The sequence below is a fragment of the Hemicordylus capensis genome, chromosome 4, assembly GCF_027244095.1.
Source record: "Hemicordylus capensis ecotype Gifberg chromosome 4, rHemCap1.1.pri, whole genome shotgun sequence".
NCBI classification, from domain to species: domain Eukaryota; kingdom Metazoa; phylum Chordata; class Lepidosauria; order Squamata; family Cordylidae; genus Hemicordylus; species Hemicordylus capensis.
Genome location: NC_069660.1, coordinates 104,522,922 through 104,543,284, shown reverse-complemented (window position 1 = coordinate 104,543,284; position 20,363 = coordinate 104,522,922). Strand labels below are relative to the sequence as shown.

The 20,363-nt window shown below is 42.6% G+C and overlaps 1 protein-coding gene and 1 long non-coding RNA gene across 7 annotated transcripts in view; one reads left to right on the top strand and one right to left on the bottom strand.

Annotated features, from left to right (window-relative positions):
* LOC128325102 (uncharacterized) overlaps window positions 1-3,756 on the top strand; it is a 32,416-nt gene extending 28,660 nt beyond the window's left edge. Inside the window, exon 4 of the long non-coding RNA XR_008307261.1 lies at window positions 3,386-3,756. This is a non-coding gene — a long non-coding RNA (uncharacterized LOC128325102). The remainder of the gene's footprint in view (window positions 1-3,385) is intronic.
* Window positions 1-20,363, bottom strand: part of PDE4B (phosphodiesterase 4B) — a 442,933-nt gene that overhangs the window by 381,875 nt on the left and 40,695 nt on the right. For all 6 annotated transcript variants that reach the window (XM_053250556.1, XM_053250551.1, XM_053250550.1 and 3 more), the window contains one exon: window positions 4,809-4,900. The gene's annotated coding sequence lies outside the window, so the exon portion shown is untranslated. The remainder of the gene's footprint in view (window positions 1-4,808; window positions 4,901-20,363) is intronic.

Sequence of the window (20,363 nt, the reverse complement as noted above, 5' to 3'; positions counted from 1 at the left end):
CAGTATCATTTTCACCATGTTTACAGAGTCATCTCAGCACAGAGAGTGTCTTCATATTATGTAGGAGAGTCTCTTTGGATTACACTATCTGACAGTCTTTCAGGCAAGTTGCAGTCTTTTGCTGCTCATTTCTTTCTTGCTTTTCCCTGCCTGTCTACTGGTGAAAAGGGCAACCAATGTCCAATGCATGCACCAACAACCCAAGGAACGGTAAGGTATAAACAACATCTTGCCCTTCTGAGCCTTATCAGCTGCTTTTCTCTCTTTGCCTCTCTCTCTGCTTCACTGGCACTCTTAGCCTTCAGCCAGGCTCTGGTTTAGAACGTTAGCTAAACCAATTGACTCTCCTTGAGGACTTCAGCTAAATTGTTTCCAGCAAGACTCTCAGGATATTAGCTAAGATGTATTGCTTTTGCCTTAGCAAACTCTTTTTACCTTCTGTATCCCCATTTTATCCTTAGTAAGATTTAAATTATATTTCTGCCTCCTCACCTTTTCCAAAACACCAAAATTTGCTTAAATTGATACTGAAGTCAAACTGTTCCCCAAGCTAAGCTAATTTCCTCACTTTAAACCAAACACATAGTTGGAATTTCTAGCCAACACTCTGGTAATTCTGGTAGCAATTCTGGTAACAATTCCCAATGTGCATATGGAGAATGAGAGCAAGATGGATAACTCTGTCTAGGTGGCTAGTGAAAAGGTGTAAAGTCTCTGGCTGAATAAGCATAACACTGAGACAGGTAATAAGCATGATGGTAATAGGGGGAATCTGGTGGGAAGACTTCATAGTAATGTTCTTCTTTAAAGGGTGGAGCATGGTTGCTCTCATAAAGGTTTCTGCCTCCCCATCTGTCAGAATGATGGTTGTCCAAGAATCAGTGTGGGGATGGAAGAAACACGACTGGCTCTCAGTTTTGTTTAAAAGCATCATCAGAATAGAATGGATATGCACATCATCCTCACTGTCTTCATCTAACGATGGGTGAGGGGCCAGTAATGTAGGCAGCCTGTCACTTCTCTGATCTCTTGTTGACAGGGGAAACAGACTTTGCAAGACAGCTTTTTCTTTTCGCTGTCTTTCTTAGAAGGGTTGTTATGCTTCCTTCTGTGTTTAGCCTTTGTTGGGACTGTGGTAGACTGACTTATCACTGATAGAAATAGAGGAACCAAGGGATTAGCCTCTGTCTCTCCTGGTACTTGCAAAACAGATGTGTGCATAGGAGAAGCAGAGGGCTTAGGTAAATCAGAGCCCTTTGAATCTGGCAGTGCGTTTGGTCCTGAAGAAATGGCTTGAAAATCCATCAAAGAAGAGCTCTGAGTTTTGAGTGCCAAGACTTTTGCATGTTGTCTGGCAGAGCAAGTTTCAGGTACAGCCAGTGTATGAGTGGCTGAGAGTGCCCGCTCCCATAAAAGAGCTCGTAGCCTAGACATTCTGTTCTTGAGTGCTTGCTGAGTAAAACTGAGGCAAATAGTGCATGGGTCAGCCTTGCAAGGATATGCAAAACATTGACGTTCAAATGTTTTGACTCGAAACAGGCTGTTTCGAGCTCAAAACAAAATGCCTTTTATATAAAGGGCCTGTTTTGAGCTCAGAACAAAACAACCCCATTTCAATCTAAACGTTTTGAGAGCCATTTTGGAGGCTTGTTTTTCCCTTGCTGATTGTTTTTCTGGCACTGGCTTCTGATTGGCTTGCTATATCCTTGCTTCTTAGTTGGCCTGTTATACAAATCAAGTGTTGTCATGGCAACTGTGCCCCCTTTGGCTGGGTTGAGGGAGGGGAAACACAAAAGCAGGGAGTTTCAAAATGTATTCAAATGGACTGGGAGGCAGAGCAAGTTGTTATAGAGTGCCTCTCTTGAAGTGGATACATCAAGAGAGGAGGAAGGAATCCAGCAAAGTTGGACCAAATATAATATGCTGTGCTATTGCTACTGTAATTATCTGGTTTTGCTGGATCTCATCTTAACAAAGGCAGAATTTGGGTGCCTTTTGTGAGAGTTTGTTTGTGAGATAATGTTGTGGTGATAAATGGACAGTGGCAGTTCTCTCTGTATGTGTAATGTTTCTTGGCAATTGCTGTTATGAGCTATGTGTCTGGCCTTGAAACTAACTGTGCTTCACACAATGCTCTGGTCTGCTCTGAATTCTGCATTGCAAGATATATTGAGTCAAAATATGGCTGAAGTTGCTCTAATTGAGGGTATGGCTATGCTTGCTGCTGCTAAGGGTGCTGTTGTGGCAGCTGTTGCAATCCTCAGAAGTAAGGAGTCATAATTGGGTGTGAGAGAGCAATTTGTACTGTGCTGCAGTAAGGTCATAGAGAGCTAATGACATTACTACAGCACAGGCACTATGGCTGGCAATGGATTCTGCATCACAGTAGTGGTTTTTTAAAAACCATTTTTGGACTATGTTTAAAATGTGTGTTCTGTGTTGGGAGGGACAGATTCCCTTTTATTGTGTGCTTCTGCAATGTTTTTCAAGGCAGGGTTACAAAATGCATTGCAAATTGCAATGCAAAACTTGTGAGTGCAGCTTGTTCCCCCATAGGGAACAATGGAGAACTTGAAACACCCATTGTTCCCCATGGGTAGGGAGGGGAAACACAAAAGGGAAACTCAAGTAGGTTGGGTGGTACAGCATGATGGGTGCCACCTACCACCCAACCATAAAAGAAATGGGCAAGGCGGCCATGTTTAACCAATTTTTAACCTTTCCCCCAAATCCCCATAGGATTCTAGGGGCAAAGGTTAAAAATTTGTTTAAAATCTCCTGCTTGCCTATTTCTTTTGTGGGTTGGGTGATAGGTAGTACTCATCATGCGCTACCACCCAACCCACTTTTTGTCCCTAGGAGCTACCTACCTGGAGCATTTCAAGTTTCCCTATTGCTCTCTATGGCCAAAACACTCAAAACATTTTGAGTTTTGTTCTGTTGAAACAACCAGGTCGACTTCTGTTTCAATGAAACGTTTCGGCCATCTGCGTTTTGTTTTGAGCTCAAAACAAAAACACCACAAAAGCTGTTGCATGAACATCCCTACAACCTTGTGAGTTTCCCCCAAGAAAGGCAAGCACTTTTTATGGCTGTCAGTATTTGGGAATTTGGTCCCCACACGCAGTGCACCTTTAAAAAAAAGTCATAGATGCCATAAACTGTTGGGCAATGAGTGAGAGGAGAAATCTCTTTTCTACTTCTTATTTAGCTGAGGTAGTGGAAGGGGTGGGGGGCAACAGAGGATAAGAAAGATGCAAAATGTAAAGCTGGAAACTAGAGAGAGTTAAGGAAGGGAGGAATAAAAATTGAACTAAAGCGGGAAATAGTTCTGGAGAGAGATCTTGCTTCTCACTAGTCCCTATTTTTTCTATTTTTGTTTTAGGTAAAGCCAAGGGATAGACCAAAGCTCCAAGTAAAATGTACTCTGCAACAGTCGCTCAGACTGACGTAAGGGTAGAACGTGCTCATCACTAATTACTGGGGTTCAGGTTTCCCGTCAAAAAGTCTTAAAGTTAAAGCTTTAGAAGATTCTGAAATGAGGTTCTTTGCCAGCACACCCATGAGTGTGAATATCACAAGAACCATGCAGAAGAACTGAATGTTTAGTTTTGGAATGAAAAACAGAATTATAATACTCAGCCATCTTCATTCTTTTCTTTAATAATAAATATTAATACTTTATTGTATCTGTTTTCAGTGTTTTGCTCTTGAACATGTAAATGCAAAAATGCTAATAAAGTATTTAAAACCCCATTGTTATCATGACAATTCTATGCAGGGTCTTGAGTATTTGGAGTTCACTTTCCCCATATTTTAATGCTCTTTCCATTTAACTGAAACGGAACCCCATCCAACACCCAGATACTGTTTCTATCCACTCAAACAAGCAAGCACGGTGAAGGCAGTTATATAAAAGCTATTTTTATTGCTACAGCGGTGAAATTAACCCATTTGTTGCATCTCAGAACAGGACAATCAAACCATATCATCTCTTTGAGATCTGGTAAGATTTAATACTTTTTATCAGTCAAAGATAACCTGCTTGTTACATTAGGTATGGAAAGATGTGTGTTATTCATAAAGTGCTAGGATTTGTTTGGGTTAATATTTTGGATTGGTAACATCTTTAATGATAACTGATCTCTAGGAAGCTAAAATGTAAGAGTTTATATTCTGTGATAGTATACTATGTATTGTTCTGCCTCTAATAATTTTTAAAAAAAGATGTAAAAGCTGTTTTTAAATAGTCAGTGGAGCTGACTTTTCAAGATGGTGACTTGCAAGATGCTCTGCAACTGTACATACTCTGCAATCCCAATCCATATGTATAGGTGACAATCAATTTGTGCCATCAAGAATAAATTATGAAAGAACATCCTATTTTTACAACAGTCGTGATTATTTTCTAACTTTTTAGAACATTTACAGGCATCAGCTTCCCTCACAATGACAACTGAAAAACAAAACATTAATATCCCAGAAGAGATATTAATTGCTTATTTTTGCATAATAGTAGCACATGGGGGAGACAGCGAGAGAGTGAGCGCATGCTGTCATGTTAGGATTAATAGCAACCAGCATGAGGATCAGGACAGTTGAAGGTGTGTCTATGCTCGCATATAAATGGATTGGTTACCCACAGAAGCACTACCCTTATACTTGATTGAAATTCTAATGAACAAATAGAAATTCAGTGCAGGCTTCATTTCATTGCAAACATTTAAACCAGAGTGTGAGAAACATTTCCATGATTCACAAATTGAACATATGAATGATGCACAAGAGAAAGAGAAAATGAACTCTACCTGGTATCCTTACACTTTCCAAAGTACCATGTGCACTCTCTTTTTTGCTGGAGCAGTTGGATCAAACATCCACAGTGGAAAAAGGAGAATATCTGTTGAGGAGGGAGGGAAAGAAGTTAGGGAGACATTGGTCAAGAATGCTGCCTTTGAAGGATGTCCCTGAAGAAAGGTTCCTTGCATGAACCTAACAGCAAGACAGCAAAGATGAGTCCCCAAAGAGGTTGTTAAAGGAAACAGCAGTATAGGGAGGGCATAGGTGACTTATTGCCAGGCCTCCTGCCACCCCAACCTGGTGGTGTCACACCCTGCAGCACACACACCCTAATGGAACTCCTCTCCCCGCCATGCAAGGCAGCAGTAGCAGTGGCAGATGAGTAGTGTGCTGCTCTCTTAGGGAGGCTGCTGATCTCATCAGCACATGGCATAGAGAAAAGGGGCACCACACACAGCAGTGAGAAAAGGAGTGGGAGGTGGGTGCTGTGCGCTGTCAGGTGCCCATCATGGTGAATGTGGTGGCAGCACAATTACAGATCTGCTCCTGAAAGGAAGGACAAGCACACAATGTCAGAAAACATCAGAAAATAGCAACATATGACAAATGCTTAAATTTGGTTTTGAATACTTGGGTAAAAGAGGGAGAGTACCTTCCACACCTTCATTAAATAGCACTCCTAGTTGTTTGCCTGATGAAGCCATTATAAGCCAGAGATTATAAGCCGGAGAGGAGAGCTGGTCTTGTGGTAGCAAGCATTACTTGTTCCCTTAGCTAAGCAGGGTCTGCCCCGGTTGCATATGAATGGGAGACTAGAAGTGTGTACACTGTAAAATATCCCCCTAGGGGATGGAGCCGCTCTGGAAAGAGCAGAAGGTTCCAAGTTCCCTCCCTGGCATCTCCAAGATAGGACTGAGAGAGACTCCTATTTCACACCATTTCACACCAAATCCATCGCCAGGCTGGGCCTCTCCTCTTCTCCTTCCCAAAAAACTTCATTATGGAAGGGAGGGGTCTTGCCCACACTCGTGTCTTGCTCCTCCAGGATGTTCACTTAGCCATGCTCCTTACCAGGCTCCAGGGGTTGAACAGTCATTTTCATCCATTTCTCTCTCCCAAATCACTGTATATAATGTATCACAGACAGTCATGCAGACAACTTCCAGCTTCCTTCACAACTGCCTATGACCTCATGAGACCTCTGTCAGGCTCTGCCCCTCTCTTTTCTTCTCCCCACCCCCACGTTGCCTTCTACCAATGACAATGTTGATCGGCCTCTGACCACCTCTCTGACCATCCCACGTCCTTGATTTCAGGTCGTGCCAGCAAATTAAAAATGAACACTCTTCAGGTGGGAGCTGCCCTTTGCAGCTGAGAACTGGATCTCTGTACGTCTTGCAGCTTGAAGCCCAGACAGACTACCCTTTACCGCTGGGCTCCACTTCAATACCAATTCTGCCCCCACCCCACCCCATTTTTCCATGAGTTGGCAGTCTTGAAGCATCACCATGTTTTGAGATGCATCCAACCTGGCATGATTGATCCAATTAATCTGTTAAATGGTCGATCCTTTAATCTATAAACTGACCAGAGATTTGAATATGGGGCAGTATATAAATGCAATAAATAAATAAAATTAGTAAAAATCTGAGATTATGTATATTTCTACTATGCAGGAGAAGTCTAACCATGTTGTCATCACAAAAACCACATGGGAAGCAGAGACACAGTTTTCCACTCAACCTGCAAATCATAACATGATTTATGATTCTCTGCGTTCCCCACCCCCAAAATCCAATTGGGCCTTTACAAAAAATGGTGCCCAAGCGGGAAAGACAATTTGATGTCAGTGTGGCTGAGTCTACCATCTGCAGTGGCTAAAACAGATTTTAAGTCTAATGCTATATTTTATGAAGCGACTAAAGATGTGCTTAACTACTATTAGCACAGTCTTCCACATGAAGTTATCAGGGTGTGTTTGCCCATTTATACACTTGTCAGGTTTGTACCCTCAAAAGTGTGCACACACTTTGTGATTAAACACATTAATCAAGCGCAGACCGACTTTGAAAGCTAAACTGATGCATTACTTTAGACTGGTAACAGGTAAATTCTTTTCATGCAGAAGACCCCACGTTCAGTCCTTGGCACCCACAATTGAAATGATCTTGGGTAAGAGGGCTAAGAAAGACCTTGAGCCAGTCAGAGTAGACACTGTTGAGGCAGAAGGATGAATAGACGGAATAAGTATTAAGCAGCTTCACTTGTTCATATGACCAAACTGTGACCTCACGTCAGATAATGGCTTTAATGCAACCAAACACACCCTAACTCATATTCCTTCTAATGGACCTCGAAGCAAAAACACTAAGCATCATCTACATTTTACAGATACTGTAAGGGGAATTAGGGCAGAGGGAGATTAAGGAACTTACCCGAGGTCATATATAAACAACCCAAATGGGGATTGTGCCAATGAAGCACTTTTGGGATCAGAATGTCACTGCCTGGTTCATTACGTTAAAACAAATCCTGGGACCATTATTAAAAAAACCGTAGAAACCCAGAAACATGCAATAAAGAAAACACATTCAATATACAACTGACACATTACAATATAAAAAACTGAAATATCCTTCAGTTTAAGATGAGTTAAGATGCTAACATTTTCAGTCATGCTCTTAAAATGCATGAGAATTAAAAAGCAAGTTAAGAATTTCTGTGCCATATAAGTGGTAAAGCCTTTGTACAGTATCATCTGTGCTAGATTTACAAATCAGGCTATATGCCACCCACATTTTGTTTTGGTCTTGCAGTTTAACAATAACTTGGGGAGGGATGTGTCCAGTCAGAAATTCAACAGCTGCAGTTAGTTTTCCCAATCACTTTCTAGAGATCCCCCAATGAATTTCTTCGAGACCCATCTCAACAAGCCACAGTGCTTCCCCCAAATTCCACAAGATTCTAGAGGTCCATAAACTACCCACAATCACTTGCTATGGAAGCACTTGATGAATTTCTGCCTGGTGCACTGCAACATTATCCCCAGCATCCTACAAATAGGCTTGTAAAATAATCTTAATTTCTTTGTTTTTTGAAAAGGTACTCAATTATGTTAAAGCTCTGTGCAAGTTTAAACATTTACCTCTGTAATTTTACAGCACATTAGAAGGATATTTAAGCATGCACAATATTGTGTTCTGCAGCTTCAAACAAGTTTAGCAGAATGTTGTTTGTCAGAATTATTTTATTTATTTATTTGATTTATATACCATCCTTCCAAAAATGGCTCATTTATTAAACAATAAATGAAAGGGGACCAATTCCACTCAACTATTGGACAGCAGAAACTGATCATTTAGAGTAATACATAGAACAGCAAGACCTACTAGTGAAGTTATCTAAGTGAAACCTCCAGGTTTTATGCCTCAGTACTTGGTACTAAGGAAAGACAATGAAGGAGGTGGATATACAATGGAGAATATATATTTTGGAGAGTTTGTGACTTCATGTGGCATGAAGTAATATTTTCCCATTGCCTATAGATACCATATTTTGCATACACAATCCTGGCACTGAAGTTATCTGAACGCACAACTTTTTACAGCAAAATATGATGGGGGGGGAGGTTTGAATTTTTTAAAAGAAGAAATTCTGAGTATAATCAGATTTGAACTCTTATTGTTCCACATATTTTTAACATTCAATCAGATTAATAATTCCAAAAGAGAATTTTCCCAAGAAAAGCAGATCTTTCCCAGATTCAAAAGTACTATTATTCATAGTTACCATATATTATTCGATTAAATGAATAATGTTTGAAGTTGAAATTCTACAAAATCCAAACTCTTGTTTTACTTCTCTTTTGCAAGTAAATTAATGAAACATTCTAGTACATATATTTAATTTCTTGAACGTCCCTAAGAGCATAATCTACACAAAATGTCTTTTAGAGGTGGCATGAGCTAGCTCGAAATCAAACTTACCACCAAGGGCAGCAGTGGCCTTGTGGTGCTCTAGAAGCCACCAGTGTGTGGTGGGGTCCTCCCTGAGTCTCCCCAGGCTGTCTTGGGCCACTGCGCATGCACACTGGCCATCTGCATGACCCGAGGAAGGGGAAGCCACCAGAGACACACACCCCCACAGCCACTGCAGCACCTCCCGAGGCCACCACAGTCCTCGGCAGCAGTAAGTCATTCATTTTTTAAAAACCATTTTACCATCCCCCTTGAGCCAGGCCTGAACTGGTTCAAATTTGAACTGAACCAGGCCTGGCTCGAGTGTACACAAAACTCTACCAGACCCAGTTCAGCTTGAGATGAGCCGGGTTTTCCAGTTTTTTGCACACCCTAATGACTTTGTCCAGTCAACAATAGGCCTCATTAAATAGTTAACAATAATTGTGTAATGTACCCCACTCTATTCTTCCAATGTTGCAAACGCATGCTTGGAGTAAATTAAACATAGAAAACAACACAGAGACTTGTAGAAGGGTAAGTACCAGAATTAAGAATTTTTAGAGCAGACCTCTGCAATACCACTCATGAAAGAATCAACAGTTTCTACTTCATTGATACTAAAAACTTTCCCAGAAGGGAAATAGATTAGTAATTCTTTCTGTGGGAAAATCCTTCTGGGGGAATTCAGATAGCGTTAGTTCATTGCAGTTAGAAACCAATGCTAATGTACATTAGCAACTGTTATGAAAGAATTATAGATACCTCCTTAACACTGGTCTTAGTCTTAACTTGGAAAATTAATGGCCTTTTAAATTAAAGTTATGTCATGTTTAACCATATGTATTATTTTCTTTCCCTATGCTCTACAACAAAGTAGTATATTCTAAACACTGCGTAAGAGAGCATAGCCTCAGATCATATACAAAGCATAGTGCATTTCTCTCCTTAAACCACAGTGCTTAATGGTGGCTATGCTTTTCTTGCTGTACTGTTTGTACAGTAGGAGGAAAACAGTTTTGGCATTCTTTTTTAAAATATCCTAACTGACTCCATTCCTCATGGAATGATGTAAAATTGTGTGTGCACACACTGGGTAGATTTATTCCCCCTGCCCCCGGGCCTTTTTAATAGGGAGAGAGAGAGAGAGTGTGTGTGTGTGTGTGTGAGTCCACACATGTTTTAAAGGGCCTTTCCATTATTCCCTCCACAGTTTTAACATGGATTGTACCATTCTCTCCCCAACCCCCACCAGGTTGCCACCAGGTTTTAAATCTTTCCATTATTTCCCTTCCTCCATTTTTAAAAAGGATAATCCAACTTTCCGCTTATATGTTTTCAATCTTCCTTTAAAAAACAAAAAAAAATCAGGGATTTGTTACTTCCTCCTCTCCCTTATTACAGTAGAACTTACTCTGAAGAAAACATGCAAAGGACTGTACTTTTAGACTGCTGCTGAAGACACAAAAGAGGTTTAGCAAACCTACCATTTCTGCACTAAACAAGGGCCAACTTAACCACACAGCTAAGCCTGCTATGATGACTCAGTTGGCCCACAACATACATGGTATAAAATACAGCAACCATTATTCTTGAGGGAAAACATGGCTACAGGGAATAATCAATCAGGCCCATTGGATAGAGCTGTGATACTGATTACCCACTTGATTAACCCTGTGAATTACAAAGACTACTAACACAAGAAAAACTAATTCGATTGTTTGCAAAACAAAAGAAGCAGGTACCCTTCTATGGAACTGAATGTTTAGATACATTTAAGAGGACAAGGAAAGAACAAAAAGAAAGGTAGGGTACCTTGAATGAATATAGGTGACTCTCCATGTAAACTGCTTTGGAAACTTTTGTTGAAAAGCGGTATACAAATATTTTTTGTTGTTACACATAAAAAGCAACTTTTAAAGGATTCATTTTTAAACAGCAGTATCTCTATCACTCAACAAATTTGCACAAAATTTAGACAAGTGGTCTTCTTGCCTAGTATCTCTGTGCCAAATTTCAGACATACTGGATGGATGGTTTCAATTTTTATTACCAATAGAATATTAAGGGCATATAATGGTGGAGTACAGTCTTTACACCTCACCTTAACTATACAGGCACTAGTGTGACTCTAATCTGTGTAATCATAAATGCATTTGCTTAAAATAAACCACACTAACCAATATTGGGAGGGGGGGACATATTCAGAAGGATTTTTTTAAAAATAAAATAAAAAAATTGGGGGCTCGTATTAGAACTCAGAAAATTGTAACTTAATGTTTAAATGATTGTCAGGAAATTGGATTATTGTCAGAGTAGAAATATCATAATCCACTTCAATATTTCACATAAAAGTATTGATAGATCAGTACATTCAATGAGTCATTGAAAGTATCTGGCTTTCTTAAGTTCTATGCAGCTCTGTAGAAGGTATTTGCAGTCTCATTTGCATAGATGTTCCCACATCTATTATAAGTGTTGCTCTCAGCAATTAATCTTTGGACATGCCATCTCTTTTATTCTTGTACTCAGCTTGAAATAAACCAGGTGGCAGCCTCCAATCAGGGACCACAGCAATATCCTGAATAATATAAATATAGGAAATTTTAAAGTTGCTTTTGTCTACAGAACTGTCAGTTTTATCTTGCAGCTTCACAGCGTTCCTTTGTAGTTGTATAACGTATCTGTTTCTGCAGATCTCTGCTCCAATGGTAGATTTATTTGATTCAATATTCTTAAATAAACACATCCCTGCAGTGCATAAGATCGGAAATATACAGAAAGCACTTCAGGATAGGCTTCAACCAGAAATTAAGTCCAGCACAGTAGACACCAGCAAATACATCTGGGAAAATAGATCAAGGGACACCAAAGGAAAATATTTAAAAAAGAGCAGATGTTGCAATTCTAGCCCTGGTTAAGAGGAAAGTAAAGTAAAGTTGTGCTGTTGAGTCGGTGTCGACTCCTGGCAACCAAAGAGCCATGTGGTTTTCTTTGGTAGGAGGGGTTTACCATTGCCATCTCCCACGCAGTATGAGATGATGCCTTTCAGCATCTTCTTATATCACTGCTGCCTGATACAGGTGTTTCCTACAGTCTGGGAAACATACCAGTGGGGATTCGAACCAGGAACCTCTTGCTCCCTAGGCAAGTTTCTTTGCAAAAGTATTCAATGTTGAGCTGGCTTGAACCCACTCTGAATAATCAGGTAAACAGGAATCTGGTAAGGATTCCCTTTACCAGTAAAGCAGGGGACTATGGGGCTTAATTAAAACAGAGTTGGGGTGGGAGGGGAGTCAAACATTTTATTGTTGCTGCTCCTGGCAGCAACGGCTGCAGAAGCAGCCCCCGCCCTCACTGGATCAGACAGGCCTGCTTCGGGCCTCTGAGCATGTACGGCAGTTAAAAAGAAGTCTCTGCAGATGTGTAGAGGCTTTTTTTTATTGCCATGCACACACAGAAATGGGCCCCAAATGGGCCTGCCCATTCCGGCAGGGGTGGGGGGGATCCCCCACTGCCACCCCTGAATACCCCTGTGGCCACCAACAGCAGCAACACCACAAATTTTTATTCCCCTCCCACCCCAACTCTGTTTAATTAAGCCCCCTGGGGCCCCCTTCCCCTGTACCGGTAAAGGGAAATCCTTAGCAGATTCATCTTTGCCAGTACGACCTTGAGCCCCCCTGAACTAGGCTCAAATTTGAGCCAAACTGAGTCTGATTCAGGTGTGCACAAAGCCAAACAGGACCCAGTTCAGTTCGGTTTGACTAGAACTGAACTGGGTTTTCCAGTTTTATGCACATCCCTAGTTAAGAGTACCTATCTCAGGCATTCCAATATGCCCATGGACCTCCCATACAAGAATGCTTCACCTGGACGTTTTTCACACCGGTCTTTTGGTTTGCAACTCCTCTGGAATAGAGATGTGCATTCACATATTGGCCAAATTTACCCCAAAGCCCTGCGAGCTATCAGGGAACACTTCACACACAATTTGGGTTTTTCACCACACATTCAAGTGTGTCCCAATTTATAGCTGGGGTGTAAAAAAACAAACACACACTTTTTGTGTCAGTATTTTGGGGCAACTTCAAACTCACAGTAAAGCCTCGCAGAAAACCCATGGTAAAGCCTTCTATCTGGGAAAGCTCCAGTCACTTCCAAGGATTGATCTGTTCCTTAGGTTCAAAGGACTGCATTCTCCAAGTGAATGGAAATGCTACCGCAGATGTGCAAGCATCATCAGGGGCATATCTAGGGGTAGGGCAGGCAGGGCACGTGCCCTGGGCGCCACTTGAAGGGGGGCGCCATTTTGTAAGATTAATTTTTTTAAAAAAAATGGCTGCCAAAAACAAAATGGCCACCGTGCATGCTCAAATGGCCTCTGTGAGGCCCTAGGTCATGCCAGGCCTTGCAGAGGCCATTTGAGCATGCACGGGCCATTTTGTTTTCAGTGGCCATTTTTTTTTTTAAAAAAAAAGATTTTTAAAAATGGCCACTGCACATGCTCAAATGGTCCCTGCGAGGCCCTAGAGGCCAGTGGGGGGAGGAGGAACCTTTGAAAAAACCCCAGCCTTTAGGAAGCCCCCCGAAGGGGCTACAGGTAAAAAAATAATAATATATAATATAAGTCACTGTACACATATTCAGATTGGCACTATGTACAGAGAATCAGGGCTTGTGAATACTGAGCTGATGCTTATGAGCTAGGATTGTATTCATTTGCTCTTACTTTGCTTCTTGTGATAAGTGAGTTAAATGTGATGTCTTGCTAATATGGCTATTAATGGTGAATTTGTCTTTGAATCAGTGTGAAATCCTTAATATTAAGGCCCACTGGGTGTTTCTTGCTCTCTTTCTCTCATTTTAACTGTCTTTCTAAAAGACTAGAATATATTCCAAGCAGTGACACAGTTTACTCTGCATATCCTTTAATTATTTACAGAGTATCTGGCAAAAGTCAAATTCTCCATTGATTTTTAAAACTTATGTAATGGTGATGCTACAATGCATAGTAGAGAATTAGACAGGCACTTCTGTTTAGTTTTCCAAGTACACCTCCACATAGTATTTGGGTATTTCATGAGCCCCAGCATACTGAAATGTTTAGTTTTCCAGCATTTTTTGGTCTGGCTAAGTCCACTGCTAAAATAGTTTTTGAAATATTAAAAGATTAACGAGCCTGACTTGTATTTTTCAGCTGATATTATGGTAAAGTTATCTAAAAGATGGGCGTCAGATGCTTGGACAGGGGGCACAATTTCAGTGTTTGCCCTAGGTGCTATTTTCCCTAGATACGCCTCTGAGCGTCGTGTGTATGCAGAAGCTGAGATCAACACTAAGCTATTTGGGATATGGAGCCAATTAAAATGTGCAGTCAGACCATGCAAGTTCTTGCACAAGTTCTTCATTCAAACATTACAAAGAAGCAATGTGCTGGCAGCCATACATAGAAGTGATTGCACCTTTAGCTGTCTATGCAATATCAACATAAAAAGAGCAAAGCTGCTCTTATTTAATAGTTTTTAACTATGAGTTTGTTCTCTCTCTCCATCCCCCAAAGTCTAGATTCTTTACCTTCCAAAATAAGTAGCAAAAGCAAACATATAGCTCTCAACTTTAGTACTAATGATGTATTAAAAAACCAGGGTTTCATAACATAGCGCAAGCCCCGGTTGACTGCACAGGAGTTAGGGACTGCTGTTGAGACTGGGTTTAAAGATAGATTGAAATTAGATTAGCTTCACTGATTTCTCGATAAGGCTCAGTGAGCAACTGTTTCCTGCCCATGAACTGTCCATATATTTAATTACCATCACGGAGAAGAGCAGGCTAGAGAAGGGTTCATGCCCTCCTCTAGCCAGGCAGTCTCCTCCTCGTGCTTGACCTCCTGGGAACCCACCACTACTCCATCCAACTGCCTTCATCCCCAGACTCATTTCAATAAAATTTCACATTCACATTTCAATTCACACTTGACATTCACTCAGGCCTTTCATTGGTGTTCCCCTTCTTGCCAGTTTCCTCCTGAACTCCCTGTTGGTTCCCCTCCCTGTCTCTGATGGTAGCAGCATCCCCAACAATACCATGGATGTGACCCCAAAGTTGGGGGGCTCCTCAGAAGCCAAGCCATCCTGTGAGTGAGTCAGACTCAGCTGTTGGCAGCAATTGTGCTGCAAGCTGTCATGCTGGGTCTCAGAGAGAAAGAATTCAGACTGTTGGTTTGCATGCTCCACTTCTTCCAGATTACAAGGACCCACTGAGGATAGGCTACCAAAATCCTGAAGAACAGTGCCAAGTACCCTGAAGGGTCCAGATTTCAGATACAAATTTGCATGGTGATGAATTTGAACCACAGCTCTACTATTCTAATAGGCAGAGCCTGCCAGAGCACAGGAGACACAATGAAGATTCTGGTGCATTTGCCCAGGGCAAAGAACTTCCATGTTAAAGGGGACCCTGGCAAAGTGCCCTTCAGTGGAATCCCCTCCCCCCGTGCATGGGGCCCCCTCCATGTGGGTGAGCTCTAGCTGGAGCACATATACTAGTTAAGTTGCCATAGTCTTCCTTAAACAGTGCCCAGCTCCCTATCATCACTCAGAATGACACTGTAGCCTTGGGCACTGTGGGGAAAGGAAGGGGAAAGCAATTCAAGTGCTTGCATGCCTCCAGCTGCATGGGCACCGAGAGAATCACCGCCACTGCTATCATTACTGCTGTCCATGACTTGCAGCCACTGCCCATTGCCATCCAGTATGCCGGCCAGATGAAACCTCCTGTGTGGGCAGTGGCAGCAGTGGTAGGCAGCGGTAGTGCTTCTCAGTGTCTCTACATCTGGAGAATGGAAGGGAAAACCAGTTCAAATGGTACATGTTCTAGGTGCAGAAGCACTGAAAGAAGTGTCACTGCTGCCCATCTTCCACATGGGAGGTCTTATTTGGTCCCTTGATGTCATTTCAATGAGATGCTAAGGGACTGGGCCTTGAGGGGAGGGAAGAAAGCAGTGCAAATTGTGTAGATGCAGAAATGCCAGAAATGCACTGCCCATCTCCATCTGACAGGGAGGCTCACCCACATGGGAAGGACCCCCTTGGTGGGTTTACTAGATAAGTGAAAGACCAGCAGTGGGCAGCAGCAATGATGGCAACCCAGCAAGCTTAGGCCTAGCAAGTGTCCAAGGGTGCTACATGCTGATACTGGTCCTCTCAATGGGATTCAAATGGATACTTTTTCTCTTGCAGAGGCTAGACCATTTTAATCTCATTTTCATCTCATTTTCAAGTTAATCTGTTAATTGAAAGGCAAAGGAAGTTGTTGGGAACAGCATTGTAGAAATGAAATATGAAAGGGTTGAAGAATGGAGACTCTTGAGGGTTAGCTGCATAAACAGATGATGGATGGGTCGATTTATGCCATAGTGAAAGGTGAAAGAACTGTTCTAAATACAGTACTGAGGAGGGGCATTATTGACCCAGGGACTCGTGGCATTATCTTATTTTGGGCCCATTACAGTGTAAATCAAATGGGATTATGCTTTGAAAACTTTGAAAGCTAAAGAACAGCAGAGATCTGCAGAAATAGCTATTAGAGCCACCTCACATTAGCAATGGATCAATGAGCAGCACTATATGGCTTTGCTTTATAGAGATCACAGCGGATTTGCAGCAGTGCCAAGAGTCTGAATGTCAACCCCCATAGCCAGTGCCATAGTAGGAAAACATGATACAAAATGAAATTAAAATTCAAACATTTCTATATTCATTCAAGAGGTACCATTAAATAGGAAGCATATGCTTTACAAGGAGGCTTCTAAACAGTGGCACTTATTTCAGAGCGGGAAAGTACACTTAAAACAATATGGCAATCATTTAATATTTATTCTTCTAAGATAAGAAAGAGTATGTGATCTAAACTCCTTGATAATTTCTATGATAGGCAGTGTGATATTGCAAATATAAAAGATTCTTCAATAATACAAATATATTAACTAACTGTTAGGTCTACAAATTATGGTCTGAATGTATGACACCACCAATCAAATCTTTAACCAGGAATTTACAAAGTTACCACCACCATTCAGGGTCATTCTCTATCAAAATCATTCAGTGGCTTTGAGGCAGAAGAAAGTTCAGCAGCAACCGAAGGAGTCCTTATTGAATGAGTTGAATAGATTAGAAATGTTACATAAGGTGAATCCCTCGATGGATATATGGCATAGCATAAAGGAGCTTCATAAACAAATGGATCTCAGAGACAAAAGAGACATAACAAGAACATAATTTTTGCAAGACAAAAATATGTTGAGAAAGGTAATACGCCAGACAACTAACTGCCGTACCAACTGAGAAAAGAGCAAGAGAATAGAAACATCACTTCAATATGGAATGAGGAAGAATTTGTCTCAAATACAGATAAGATGATAGACCAATTTACAGAATACTATACCAGATTATATAGAAAGGAAATGCTGGGTCTTGAGAAGGTTTCACAGTATTTAGAGGATTTACAAATATCAGAGTTCACTGATCTGCAGAAAGAGCTGCTGAATAAACCAATTTCAGAAGAAGAAACAAAAGTATTAATACAGCGGCTGAGGCCTAAGTCACCAGGCCCGGATGGATTTTCAGTGGTTTATTACAAGTCTTTTCAAGAAATATTAATCAGCCCATTGACCCAAGTGTTAAATGAAATATTATATTGTCGTATGCTGCCTTCTTCTTGGCAAGAAGCATTCATTTCTCCTATTCAAAAAGAAGGGAAGGATCCAACTAGACCAGAATCGAACAGACCAATTTTTCCCTGGTGGTAGGAGAGCCTCAGAACGGGTTAAGGAGTGCGCATGCTCGAGACAGGACTGGACATGTGACTTCTTTGTAGGCGTAGCTGCCTTCCAGTTCCAGTTCTGTCTCGCTCGGGACTAGACTGCTGTAGGGAGAGCTCTGAGTTGTTTCGCTACTGTACTGTCTGTTAGTGTTATTTTACCTTTCCGCTTGTCCTCTGTCTATTACCCTTAGTCTCCGGTCCTTTTCCCTCGTGTGTTCCTTGTCCTCCTGACTCCTTCCTTTACCATTGTGCAAGGGGGGGGGAGGAGAGTCCGATCTGAATTCGGCGCCAAAGTGTACCACAGTCTAAATAATATTTTTTATTTCCGATTCGCGAACATTGGATCTAATTAAATTGTTAGCTGTTTTAATTTAGTTACTGCATTTTTCGTCCTCACTATGGACATTTCGCACGTGGAGGAACTACTCCAAGGTTCACTCTCGGAGGCTTCCCAGTTGCCGCAGTCCCTGGGCAACGGGCGGGAAGATCCCTCCGCTCTCCGCTCTCACGCCGGTTCGGCGCTTGTGTCTACCGCTCCCCACTCCGTGGCCCCGGCGGGGTTGATTAGGGAGACGTTGGTTTCGGAGCTAGTACCCTCCAAAGTGCTAAAAAAGACTAAGCATTTGAAGGAGCAACCGCCCAAACGAAAGAAGAAGCGCAAGGAGTCCCTCGCTAAGGCAGAGGGACACAAGTGCCTTAGTGAGCGCTTATTGATTCAGGCGGTTTGCCGCCGTTCTAAAGCAAAAACGGCGGGAAATGGCACAAAAAATAAAGAAGTCCGCAGGAAGCGTGATAATGCTGATTTGGTGACTCGGGGCCCGGTGGGCACGTTGCCAAGTGACACCACAGTGCAAAATGATCTTAAGGGTCGTTGCCTGGTGGGCATATTGGTGACCGACACCACTATACCAGGGGAATTTCAGCGCAGTGATTTGGGGCAGCCTGCATCCACGGGGGCTACAAATGACATCACTCAGCCATCTGCTCCAGTTCAAAGCGTGAGTACTGACCCCTTTTCACCAGCAGCCACACAGTGGCTGAGAGAGTTCTTCAGAAGGGAGTTCATCACAACTCAGCCCAATGCATCCATTGAGAATGCCCCAGCAGAACCCCCTCAACTTATTACTAACATACCCGCCTCCAGGCGGAATCGCAGACGGCAGCCTAACAGGTGAGGTTCCAAGAGGTTATCATCCTCGTCACCAGACTCCAGCCCCAGACGCAGGGCCATTCCATTGTCTGAACTTGGCGCTTTCCTGCCCAGACCCCTACCTCAAAGGCACAGGAAAAGGCGCAGGCACTCCCCGGGTTCTTCTTCAGGATCTACTGGGTCTAGTGTACACAAAATTCCCAAATTGCCGGCTCCAGTGGTGCCAGCAATCCCTCCCTCCGATCATCCTCCACTGGTTCCTATCTCCGATCCTCAACCAGCTCGTCCCTGTCCTCCTTCAGGGCCTGGTTCATCCTCAGGTGAGGGCTCTCCACCTTTACCTGTTGAGCCCGATTCAGATAAGGAAGAAGGGGAACTCTCAGAGGAAGACATTCCTCCGCCCATACCTAACAATTCTAGGCTTTTTTCCTCAGCCGATTTTGAGGTCCTGTTGACCAAGGCAAAGCAAATCATTAATGATATTTCTATGCCAGACCTGGAAGGCACCACACCCATGTTGGATCAACAGGTGTTCCCGGCTTCTGAGGTGGTGAATCCAACTGTCCCCTTTCCTCCATTATTCATGAGGGTTTTATGTGCTGAATGGCAACACCCAACGGCGTCCAAACCAATTGGCAATATTCCTAGGAAACATTATTTGGTGAATAGTGAGATAACGAAGCTGCTGACCATCCCTAAGGTAGAACCTCCAGTGGCACAGCTGGTGTCCGGGGCCATCGTGCAGGCCGAGGGGCAAGAACAATTCAAATCACAGGAGGACAGACATTGTGAGTCTTTACTCAAAAAAGTTCATGACGCCACTGCCTCCACAATTAAAATAGCTACTACAAATTCAATTTTTGCAAGAGCATCCCTGCTCTGGGCCAAAGAGCTCGTAAAAATGGTACCCCGAGTTACCCAAACTCCGCCAGGGAATTAATAAGATGGCTAAAGCGGCGGCCCTGATGGCGGATTCGAGTTTGGACGGAATACAACAGTCCTCGAGGGCTTTGGTGGCGGGGGTGGCCATACGTAGCTCTGTGGCTAAAATCGTGGAATGTGGATTATAAGTCAAAATTGGCTTTGATTTCTGCTCCTTTTACAGGGGAAAACCTGTTTGGACCGGCCTTGGAGCCGGTGCTGGTGGAGTCCTGGGATAAAAAGAAAGTATTGCCATCTGCCCGTAAATCCTCCCGGGGTTTTTTTCAGGGCTCCACACGCTCCTTTCGCCCCTACAGGCAACAGGGCAATCAGCCTTTCTCCAACTATACTCAGGGTTTCTCACGATTCTTCCACCCTAGAGGCACCGGCCGCTATCAGTGGAGACAGCGATTCAGAGGCAGTGCCTGAGGAACTAATCACAGGGCCTTCACGACACCAGTCAATTATAAAAAGCAATGACGCCATCCCTGTGGGAGGCAGGCTTGCAGACTTCTGCACGACGTGGATGTCTACAGCTGCTGACGATTGGGTCCTCGAAGTGGTGACAAACGGCTACAACATCGACCTGTCATCTGTCCCCTCCCAAAGATTTGTCCCCACTCCAAAGTCTTTGGTTCCGTCCAAGCATCTTCGGATGGTACAGGCAATTCAACATCTTCTTCAGATGAAAGCAATAGAACCGGTCCCTCCTC